We start from the raw sequence: 11,824 nt of genomic DNA on the forward strand, positions 1-11,824 counted from the left end.
GGGTCGCCAAAAGAAAACACCTACCTCAGAATCAGTTCTAGAAATGGGTGTCTGTTGGCTGGTGTGTCAGTGGAAAAGGCGCTTTACTAGCAGTACCTGGGCCTGCAAACACTGTGAATCCGAAGTATTCATGTGTGTGCTCATTTGAAAGAGTGACAGGAGAGACAGAGATCTTCCACTGCTGGTTTGCTCCCCAAATGGTCACAGTGACCAGGCTGGGCCAGGCTGAAGAGGCCTGGCTCTTCCAGTGGACCCCAGTACTTGACTTGGGCTGTTCTCTGCTGCCTTCCCACGTGCATTAGTGGGGAGTTCAGTTAGAATTGGAGCGGCTGTCCTACACTTGTACAGGATTCTGGTGTTGCCCCATGTGCACTGATTTTCAAAGTAGAGACCGTAATTACCATTATTTCACTTTGACATTCAAATAGATGAGGATTCACTGGACTTATCAGGATGTTTGAGTGCCAGCTCGGCATGCCTTGGGTGGCTCAGCAACCTAGCTTATTCATAGCAGAAAAGCATTCTTTCAGAAACATAAGTCCCAAAAATAAAACTACCCGCTCTCACCTTCCTCCACCCCCAAAGCCTAAAACTACTTCATTTCCTGTGTTCTCTGCCTCCAGTTTCAACTTGCTTCATTCTAGCTGAAGGCTACTTCACCTCACCTCTACGAGTATCTTGATGCACACCCTTATTCTATGTGTGTGTGTGCACACGTGTGCCTGACAGAGGAGAGGGTGGGAAAAGTGATCCATCCTGCTGGGTTCCCTGTAGCCCCTCACAGCAGGAGCGGCTTGTACACAGGGACCTGACACATGGGCCCTGTGGACTGCAGAGTAGCCACCAGCTGGCTGAGCGGTCACTTCCATCCTCCCCGGGGCTTCCTGGGGAAGTTTGTGATGTTCTTTGTGCTGATGGCCACTGGTGCTGGGTCTCTGTCCCTAGGCACCTGCTGTATGACAGTGCCCTGTGTCAGGCTCTCGCCTTGCTTCACCTGGGCAGTCGCAGTTCTACCTCGCAGGCTTCCTGCCTCCTGTCCCTCAGTCCAGTTCTGACATGAACACACTGCTCATGTCACTTCCTTAGCTAAAGATCTAACTTTTGAAGCCAGAGAAGTAGGTCTCAGTTCCCCCCTCGCACCCCCACCCGTCTGGCTTCTTCCGTCTCCACCACCTGAGCTGTGTTCTGGTTACTATGGGAAGCTGGGGTCCTTGGCCCACATCCCTGCTTTGCCACCTTTCCTCAGGCTATTCCCTCTGTCACCTTCTCCAACTGCCATGCCTGGGTCACCCTTCAAGGCCGGTTTCCAGGGATGGTCTGGGGAATATTATCTAGCCACTTGTAGCTCAGTCTAGCTGTCTGCCCTGTTCAGCCTCCAGTGAGGCAGCCATGGGCACTAACAGTATTTTGCAGAAGGCCAGGAGATTTTTGCCTCCACAAAGAAGGAGGGTGTGTGAAAGTCCCAGAGCCCTGTCACTGCAGACTATAGACAGAGGTGGGCTGAGAGGAGCGGCAGGAGGAAGGCCCACTTCCTTCCAGCCAGGTAAGGCACTAGGGCTGAGTGGGAGCGGGTGGAGCTGCCTGCGTCCTTGGGCTTTTTGTGCCATCTAGTGGCTGCTCCAGGCTAGGCATCCAGGCTACCCCTCAGGTGTGGGCTGGGGTGTGGGCTTTTAGGTTTATGCATCCCTAACAGCGATCCCTAGTCCTAACTTCTATGGCCCTGGTTTGCTGCCCGGTCCACTAGGGGATGGTAGCCCATGTCACATGCCCCACCTGTTCCAGTTCCTCCAGGTGGAGTGAGAACAGGAGGCTTTTTTTGGGCGGGGACGGGGTTCCCAGCAAGGCAGGGTGTTAAAGTAGACCCACTTTCCCCACCCTAGGGCCTAGTGACTGGGGGAGGGTGGGTGCTCCTCCTTTCCTGCCCATCCCCCAGCCCTGAGAGATGCTGGGACCCAGATCAGCTCAGCATCTGCTTAATTCTGCAAATATGTGCTGTTTGGTGCAAGCCCCGGGTTACATTCTCCAGAGATTTCTGAGGATTCTGGCCTTTCATCTCTGGGATGGGAACAGAATGGGGACAGAGACCTGCACCTCAAGGTCCGCTGGGGAAGGCCCCTGTGGGGGCCTCTGAGACAGCCCCGTGCTCTCATTGTGTCCCACCCCTCCTGGGAGGCAGCTGTGTTGTCCTGGTTGCATCATATCTGACTCCTGCTGTTCCTGTGTCTGTGACTTTTCGGGGAGGCGTCTGGCGTGGATGAGGGGCTTTGGGAACAGGCCAGGAGCCCCACAAGGAGTCTTGAGTTGGGCTAGGACTGTGGAGGCAGGTGTCCACAGGCCCTGAATGTCTGCCCCTGGCACCCACTTTTTCTCTCTCCTTTGGAGTCTGGCAGCCTCAGCCGCACCCGGCCAGGATTGCATCATGCTTTGCTTTGTTCTCAGGGCGGCAGCTGCAGGCGTGGGGCTGCCTACCACCCCCCCCCTTCCCTCTCATCTCCTTGCACTCCCTCCTGGGGAATCCTCCATTTTCCTCCCTTCCTAGGTGCATGGCACCCCGGGAGTTGTCTGCCTTCACTGTGACTAGGCTCACTGCTCCCCTTCCAGTTCTTCCAGAGTGACACTATTTTGTTGCAGTTAGGAGGTATAAATGAGCACCTGACCATCCCCACCTGGCTGAGAACCCAGAGAAGGAATATCCAGCTGTAGCCAGGGTATGAACTCCCAGATTTGGGTGACAAGGTTTGAAATGGTCACTCGTGTAATTAAAGCTACTAATAATCAACACCAGATAATCTGATACTTTGTAGGTGTACTTAGCATTTGTCAGTTATGTATATGCCAGCTCCGGACCAAGCATCTTACACTTACATTTCCATTTGGCCTTTCAGCAGCTCTGAGGGGGTTCTGTACCCTTAATAATCCTACCTGATTTGCAGATAACAAAGCTGCAGCTCAGGGAGCTATGAATACTTGCCCCAAACTGCAAGGCAACAAAATTGTAGACCTCAAGTTGGTTGCTTTGTTTGCTTGTTTAAGATTTATCAGGGTTGGAACAGGGGACAGATGATGTTAGGCAAATTGGACAACTACCCCATCCAAACGATGACAGCAAAATCAAGGTGAATGGAGACTGGAGACTTGAGGCTGACTGTGTCAGCCAATGGACACTGGGAGGGCTGCATCATCCTTGGATTGGTGAAACCAATAGTATTTCAGAACTATCCAAACCACTTGCGCAGAACCCTTGGAACATGCACACACCAGAACCCTGGGTGAATATCGGGTGGCAGTTCTCCATCCCTGGGTACTGTGACATTTGGGAAGTTGGGTATGGCTTTCCTTTTCATCATTCCCCTTCCCCAGAAACAAGAAGAAATAGCAAATTTCTTTTCTTTTCTTTTCTTTTTAAAGATTTATTTATTATGGGGGCCCGGCGGCGTGGCCTAGCGGCTAAAGTCCTCGCCTTGAATGCGCCATGATCCCATATGGGCTCCGGTTCTAATCCCTGCAGCTCCACTTCCCATCCAGCTCCCTGCCTGTGGCCTGGGAAAGCAGTTGAGGACGGCCCAAGGCTTTGGGACCCTGCACCCATATGGAAGACCCGGAAGAGGCTCCTGATTCCCGGCTTCGGATTGGTGCAGTACCCGTCATTGTGGTCACTTGGGGAGTGAATCATCGGATGGAAGATCTTCCTCTCTGTCTCTCCTCCTCTCTATATCTCTGACTTTCCAATAAATAAATAAATCTTACAAAAAAAAAAAAGAAAAAAAAAGAAGTGGGGCAGCTGGAACTTGAACCAGTGCTCATATTGGACACCAGCCTTGCAGGCAGAATTGACCCTATTGTGCCTCAGTGCAGGCTCCTGCTGTTGTTATTGTTTTAGACAATTTCACTTATCCACAATATGTTGTTGATAATACATTTTGAATTTCAAGTTTATATAGATTTTTTTTTATTGCAAAGTCAGATATACAGAGAGGAGCAAAAAGAAGATCTTCTGTTGGCTGACTCACTCCCTAAATGGCCACAATAGTCAGAGTTTTGCCCATCCGAAGTCAGGAGGCCGGAGCCTCTTCCGGGTCTCCCATGTGGGTGCAGGGTTCCAAGGCTTTCCCAGGCCACAAGCAGGGAGCTGGATGGGAAGTGGGGCCACAAGGTTTAGAACAGGTGCCCATATGGGATCCCGGTGCATGCAAGGTGAGGACTTTAGCTGCCAGGCTACCGTACTGGCCCCTGTTTTTTTAAACATACATTTTATTTATTTGAAAAGCGGAGTAAGAGAGAGAGAGAGAAATCTTGCATCTGCTGGTTCACTCTCCCAAATGGCCACAATGGGGGTCAAAGGCAGGAGCTGCAAACTAACGGCTCCTGGCTTCAGCTCAGCTCAGCTCAGGCTATTGCGGTTATTTTTTTTTTTTTCATTTAAAAAAATGAAAGAAAATTAGTTACAGAGACTGAGTGAAATCATTCCCCAAATGGCCAGAGCTAGGCTAGTCCGAAGCCAGGAGCCAGAGCTTCTTCCAGGTCTCCCACGTGGGTGCAGGGTCCCCATCACTTGGATCATCTGTTGCTGCTTTTCCAGGCACATTGGCAAGGAGCTGGATCAGAAGTGACACAGCCGGGACTTGAACTAGAGCCCGTGTGGGGTCTGACAACGTAAGTGGTGACTTAACTTGTTTCACCACAGTACCAACCCCAAGGGAGGTCTAATTTTTAAAATTTTCTTTTTAATATTGTTTACATAACAGAGAGGGATGCTTGACCACGTGGCCCTCTGATTAGGGTCTGGAGGGTTGGGTATGGAGGAAGGTGGGTGGGACACATGTTTCAGTTGTGCTTCTGTTTTTCTTTCCCTAGTGTGTCTGCAGGAGAGGAGGGGTTTACAGCTCCTTGCTGTAAAACTGTATCAGCACCTGGTGGTGGGAGATAGTAATTTCATGACGCCTTTTAGAGACTCCGATGTGGGGAAGTGTATTCTAAGGGTGTCCCTGGAGTGGTTTTGATAGTTCTGAGAAGTCACTGGCTTCATTGCTCCAGGGTTGAGAAAAAATGTTAAGGCCTATTGGGTGACAAATCCACCTGAATACATCTACAGAGCCAGGAATACGCTGCTAGCTTGGCCAGACAAGGCAGTCGACACCCCCTGCTGGTCTAGATGAGCTGGCCATTAAGTCCCCTGTGTGTATCTGGGCATGCTGTCCACTGCACAGGCACCAACAACTGAGGAGGCCCAGTTCTGATATGTGCACTCCAAGGTCTGACCACACATCCTGTGATTTTTTCCTGTGGCCAGAGTCCAGAAGTCTAGCTGGGGAGTCTCCCATGAATCTTCACCTGGGATGACCTCATACTTGACTCATGTGTGCCAGCCAGTGCAGGGTCAGATGCGGTCCATCACTTGCACCAGCCAGCACACATATACATGGCTGCAGCTGCCTGGTCAGTTCTGCCCCAGCCCTGAACTTCACATAAACTGACAGGTGCACGACCCAGGCCAGCCAGCCCACCACAGACCTAGACCAAGTCTTCATGCACACCAGTGGATGCCATGGCCTACTCGGGACAACCCCTAGTAACTCTCACCAGGCCCACCCCCAACCCTGGTTTTTAGCTCATGCCAGCCTCTGCTGTGAGTTTGTCTGGCCCAGCCCACAATCCATCTGGCTCTCATGCACACCCTTGGATGCTGCAGCTTAGCTCAGCCCAACCTTCCCCCAGACCCAGCCCTCACATATGACAACAGGTGCCATTGCCTTATCCAGCCTGGCTTGCCAGCAGCCCTGGTTAGGCTCACCAGCTAGGGACAGCCTATCAGGGGAGTGCCCACAGCCCTGTGTGTCTTAAGCACTACACAAACAAAAACTCCCAGACCTGGGATTTGAATCTGGGTTTCCCTCTAGTGAGACTTAAAACCTCCTAGAGAGATGGCTGGGAAACTTAACACAGACCATACTTGGCACTTGTTTTTGATCCTGAAAGGAGCCTTTTGCCCAAGACAACGGTCTCTTAATTTTATCCAAGACATAAAATAAGACACATGCGCAGCCTGGCTGGGCCTGCTGCCACTCCCCATGGCCGTGCCTGGAAGGCAGCGTTGTGGCTGAAGGCCCTGGCCCATGTCGGGATGGAAGAGTAGCAATGCTTGGGTGGTCTAGTCTGCAGGACCTGCACACGTGGACCCCAGGCTGGGGCAGACATGGCACATGACAACACTCCTTCCCCCACTACTGAAGTTTCCTGTGGCTCAGGATGTGTGGATAAAATAGAGCTGGGGTTTAGCAGTCCAGCCACTGTGACACTGGCTGCTAGCACTCTGAGTCTTTTGGACACAGTCCCTGTTTGCGAAGCCCGGCTTCAGACTTTAAGGCCTGGCCGAGCCACAGCTGTCTAGGAGCAAGGCCTGAGTGGAGGTGGCCACCACCTCCTCCTCCTCATTGCCCTTCCTGAAAGAGAAGCAGGTAGAAACCAAGCGCCAAGTGTAGGAGCTGGCCTTGCACAGCCAGGGAGGCGGCTCAGGGCCAGGGCGGAGGGCTTGCTGGCTGGCACGCTTCTCTGTCTCCTGTCTCTGCAGTTTAGGACAGACTGCATCTGAAAGGACAAAGAGCCCCATTGACCTCGTAGCCTTGTGACCCCCCCACCCCGCCACTAAGTCTGTCTCTCTCCTCCCTAGGGCGCTTGGGCAGCAGATGGGGGCTGTAAGGCCACCAAGAGGGCAGAGCAGAGACTCCCAGGGCCACTGCAGCTGAGTGTGCAGGGAAGGCATGGGCAGTGCCTATCAGATGACCACGGGGGGCAGCAGCCAGGGCTGAGGGGATCCTGGGGTTTCTGGCTGGGTCCCAGGGCACAAGAGCAAATATCCTGTGGGACCAGAGCAGGGGAGGGCTAGGAGGTGCCAAGTGGAGCCCCCAGATGAGTTGCCCAGGAGCTCAAGGCCTGCATTCCTGGTCCCTGCCCCCAGGGTACCCCCCACACCCAGCTATAAAGCCCCCTTTGTCTGAGCCACTGAGAACCTTAACTCTCCCCATCTCAGCTTCCCGCCCCCTTCTCCCTCACTCTCTGCTGCCTAAGAGGCCAGGCTCATGAGAAAATGATGACACCACCTCTGGGCTGGCCTGGGCACCGGCCTAGGGAGACAGGGCAGCCAGACCCAAGGATCCGAAAGCCCCCACCCTCACTGCCCACCTGAGTGCAGGTTAATTCCCACCCAGTCCACTAGGAGACCCCCTTCCCAAACCCTGCCTCTCACCAGTGCATCAGCCACCCCAGATGGCCTGCTGCAGCTGGAGAAAGGGGGTCTTTTGGCCACTTGCTTGGTCTCCACACTAATAGGTGGTCCCACTGCCACCGGGTCATAATCCTGAGTAGTATCTACAGTCCAGATGCCCTTTCACTGGTAGTGGATAAGCAGGTCAGTACTACCCCACCCCCCCACCCCCCCACCCCATCCTCCCACCCCACCCGCCCCCAGCTCCCTGCTTGGCACAGGCCTGGAGCATGCCCCTGGGGGAGGGGGCAGGAATCTGCATTTTCTGTTCCACAGCCACTGCCCAAGTCTCAGACTGCGCCAGGACAGACCTGATGAGGCTGGCCAGCTGCCTGTTCTCACAGTGGTCGCCTGCGGGGGTGGGAGGAGGCGGGGCGGGGTGGGGCCAGGTGTCTGCTGGGGCTTAAGCCCTGCAGATGTCTCTGGCCTGTTCTCAGGGCCTCCACGGGGGTGCTAAGCCTTAGAAAACAGTTGGCGAGGGCCATGGACTCAACTCTATCACTATGCTGCAGAATGACCTTGAACAAGCCCCCCACCCCTGAAAAATAGGGATGGGGCCCTTCTGGCCCTGAAAACCCTCTGGAAGGAGGAAGTGGTTTGCCTTGGAGGGGGTCGTCCCTCCACGCCAGGCAGAGCATGGGGCGGAGCAGGGCTGGGCCCGGGGATGTGGGGTCGTCGTGCGTGCACTATGTATTGTGCGTGTGTGCGGCTGAGAGTGGTGTGATTGCCGTGCGTGTGCAGACGCGTGGCTCCGCCAGGGAGAGTGGGTGTCGCGATCTCTAGTGCGCGGTGCCCCCACCGGCCGGGCCGGGCGAGGAACACGCGGGGCGGGGGGCGGCGGTGGGGCGGGGCCGGCGGCGGGGCGGGGCCCGCGGCGACTCCGGGCGGCGCTCGGCGGCAGCGCCCGGTGCAGCTGCCCCGACTGGGCGCATGGAGGGGCCACCGCCCCCTGCGCGCCCCGGGGTTGGCGCTGCGAGGACAGCATAGCGGGGCGCAGCATGGAGCAGGTCAGTGGGCGCCGGGCGTGGGTGTTCCTCGGAGAGCCCAGGAACGCTGAGGGCGTTTAGGACTGGGGGAGGGTGGTCGCCACGGCGGGAGGGGTGTGAGAGCTCTGGATCTGGAGAAGCCAGGGCTCTGGGGGGCGGGCGGGGCTAGCGTGACCCAGAGCTGATGTCCATGCGCGAGGCACACACCTTCGGGCGTGCCCCATCGCTGCATCTAGACAGGAAGGTGTACAAGCCACCTCTCCCCACCACTTCCCCAGAAGAAGGGCGCCCAGGTGTAGAAGCCCCCACCCACCTCAGTGGGTAGGATCTCAGCCCCTGCTTTCTCAGCCTAGGCCTCAGCAGAATGAAGAGCTAAAGGTCTCCAGCCATGCTCAGCAACCCCCCCCCCCCGTGGGATCTCACAAGCAATGCCCCCCACCCCCACACACTTCCGCGGGCTTCCTCCAGCCGGGGGCTCTCTTCTCTCCTGGTGACAGTTGCTGCCACCATTTCACGGCAGCAAAAGAATGGGGAGGGCTGGGAGATTCCCTTCCTGTGCATCCCACATGTGGTACTGCAGCCCCAGCCATGGGGGCAGGAGGGGGGTGGGCTGCTCTTCTTCACCCAGGTACTCTAAGGACACGTCCAGGGTGTGCAAGGGTGCAGTCCTCACCCACCACCGTCAGAGCTTTCACCCCTTGCAAAGGAACTCATCCAATCCCGGACAGGTGGGCCGGTCCCTGTCAGTGGGCCCAGGGACTCCAGCCGGACTTGCTACCCGCTACTCCGAGAGGGGCAGTAGCACTGAGCAGGCTGCCCTTGGGGCTCCTGGGATGACCGAACTGGCTCCCACTTCCCTCTTGGGGTGAGGTTTCTAGGAGGGAGGCGGGGCCTGGAGTGGGAGGTGGGCTTTTCTCTTACTTGGTGGGCCTTAAGTGATGAGCAGGTGCACACTCCCTCCTGTCCCTGCCCCAGACTCTGCTTCTGCTGGATCGAGGGACTGATGCCCCCCGGGCCCCTGTGCTGGGACAGAACAGCTCCTGCATTACCTGTGGTGGGTGGTGGGTGCTGAGAGCTGCCAGGGGTGGGGTAGGGAGAAGTCGATATGAGGTCATCCTAGTGTCTGGAGCTGGGAGAGGGGCTTGCAGAGCAGGGAGAGTGGCTCTGGGCGGCTTCCTGGGCTGGGCATGAGGTTTGGTGAGCTTGTGGGTGGAGCTGGTCTCTAGGCCTGTTTGGCATCTTGGTCATTAAGTGAAAGGACCAGTGGCAGCTCCAGCGGGGGAAGGGGACTCCGTGTGTGGCCCATTAGCTGCTCTTGTCATTGCTAACCTGAGCATACAAAAAGCCAGGGCAAGTCCAGAATGCCAAGGAGTTACTCACTGTAGAGCCATGCATTAGAAGTGGCGGTCATTTCACCTTTTTTGGAAAAGCTGCAAAGCTGGGACCACCAGTGCTTGCTCTTGCTGTCTGGCAAATCCTGGCCACCTCCCTGGCTGGGTTGCACCTCCTGGGAGCCTGTCCACCCACCCATGGCTTCTGCACCTGCCCTGGGGGCTTGGTTGCTTCCCCCTCCCCAGAGGTCAGACCAGGCTGTTCTGGGTTCCTTCTCGCGGGAGGAGACAATGTGGAAGGTCCTTCACGGGCTCCCTCAAGGTCCCTGGGCTCGCCCAGGACAACTCTGCCAACTCTGCTGAAAGGTGACTCGCCAGGGCCCTTCCAGATGTCCGAGGAAACGTTTGCTCCACCATACCGCACACCGTGGGGTCCACAGTTGTGGAGTGGCCAGGGTGTGGTTAGAGCCCTGCAGCCTCCTGGACCCTCCTTGGCTTTCTGGATGTGCCGGAAGTATGATGTGTACGGTGGTGGTGTTGGGATATTGGGTATGTCTGAAATCAGAGCTTCTGTTCATGGGACCAGGGAAAGGTCCTATTTTCAGCTTCCCATGTGCCAGGCCCTCTCTTGTCAAGCAAAGAATCCATTTATAGCGCAAGGCCCGCCCCGACGTGTGTGTTTGGTATGTGTGGATTTTGGCATGTGGGGCTTCCTCGAAGGGAAGCAGGCCTGGAATTTCACGGGGACTGCAGCTGTGGGCTGGGGAGGGCTGAGCTGTGGGCTGGGGAGGGCTGAGCTGTGGGCTGGGGAGGACGGGGAGGTGGTGGGGAAGGAGGCTGACCCAAGGCCTCAAGCCCCTGCCCTCTTTTCTCCCAGTCTGACTCCCACCTTCTGCCCAGGAGATGGCTCTGGGCCAAACAAAGCAAGGACAGCAGCTGCTGGGGATTTCCAGGCCTCCAAAGGGGAAGGGGGAGGGGAGTCTCCTCCCCCTCAACTCCCCCTCAGCCCTCTCCTTACTTGCCCCTCCTTTCCTGTACCCACCAGAAGGATGGTGTGGAGGCCCTGCTGTGTGCTGGAACGTTGGGGGAGGGAGCGGTGGTGGTGGTGGTCCTGGAAGAACTACTGCAGAATGTAGCATCCTTAGTGCTGGGAGCAACGAGCTGGCCTGACGTGACCTCTCCCCCAACCCCACCGGCAGTGATGGTGTTGCCTCCACAGAGAGAGAGCCAGACACAGGATTGAGTGCTGAATGTGGCCGAGAGATCTGGGATGAGTTACTCTCTCTGTTTCATCATTTACATAGAGGGGCTAATAATATCCTCCTAGCTCCTGCGGTGTTGGGTATTGTCGTGGGGATTACAGGAAATAATGTGCGTAAAGAGCTTAACCTCCCCTCTCTGACTCTGTCTCCCCAGCCCCTGCTGGGGGATGTCCCCTAAGTCAGCCTTCAGCCTCGTGCACATTTGGTCCATGCCATTAGGGCTGCCAGGGCTCGATGTCATGTGGTGGGGGTGGGAGACTGCAGGATAGAGACCCCAGCCTACAGCCCCAGACATGTCAGGTCACAGCAGCCAGGGGCTCTCTCTCCCACCTCCTGCATGGACCCGGTACCTGGCTGGGGGGCTTGGCTGCAGCCCCTCCCGCCCTTCTCAATCAGCTGCTCACAAGTTGCAGGGCTGAGCACTGCAGCTGTCGGGAAGCTTTCCCGGGGTCTTTAGGTTACCTCCCTGCAGGTATTCCTTCTCTGGGAGCTGGCATGTCCTTGCCCAGCCCTGCTGATTTCATGATACTCCTTCATTCATGAGAGCTCCTTGCGGGCAGACAAATCACCCAGTTCTCAGAACCGTCCCACTCATTCCCCACCCTACATAGCAGTTTGCCCATAGCAGGTGCTCAGTATTTTTTGACTTTGTGGAACCGGGCTCTCCCTGCTTTAGAGATGCAAACTGGGGAGGATGATGCTGCTTTTGGGGACAAGAGGGGAACCCTGGGACGCAAAGTCGGGGCTGCAGCAGCTCCTCTGCCCTGGCTGCCTCCTCTCTATGTCCACCAGGGGGTGCTCTTTCTCCTTTGGTGGAAGGGCCTTGAATGGGGCTGGGTTTCTGGCTCTAGGGCTCTACAACTTTACACACTACAGATGGTCCCCAATCTATGATAGTTCAACTTGATTTGAAAAAGCAGAGATCTTTCATTCTCTGGTTCACTTTCCAAATGGCTGCAATAGTCAATGCTGGGATAAGCTAAC

Source organism: Ochotona curzoniae, unplaced genomic scaffold, assembly GCF_017591425.1.
Source record: "Ochotona curzoniae isolate NIBS_2020 unplaced genomic scaffold, NIBS_Ocur_1.0 scaffold_2453, whole genome shotgun sequence".
Classification (NCBI taxonomy): Eukaryota; Metazoa; Chordata; class Mammalia; order Lagomorpha; family Ochotonidae; genus Ochotona; species Ochotona curzoniae.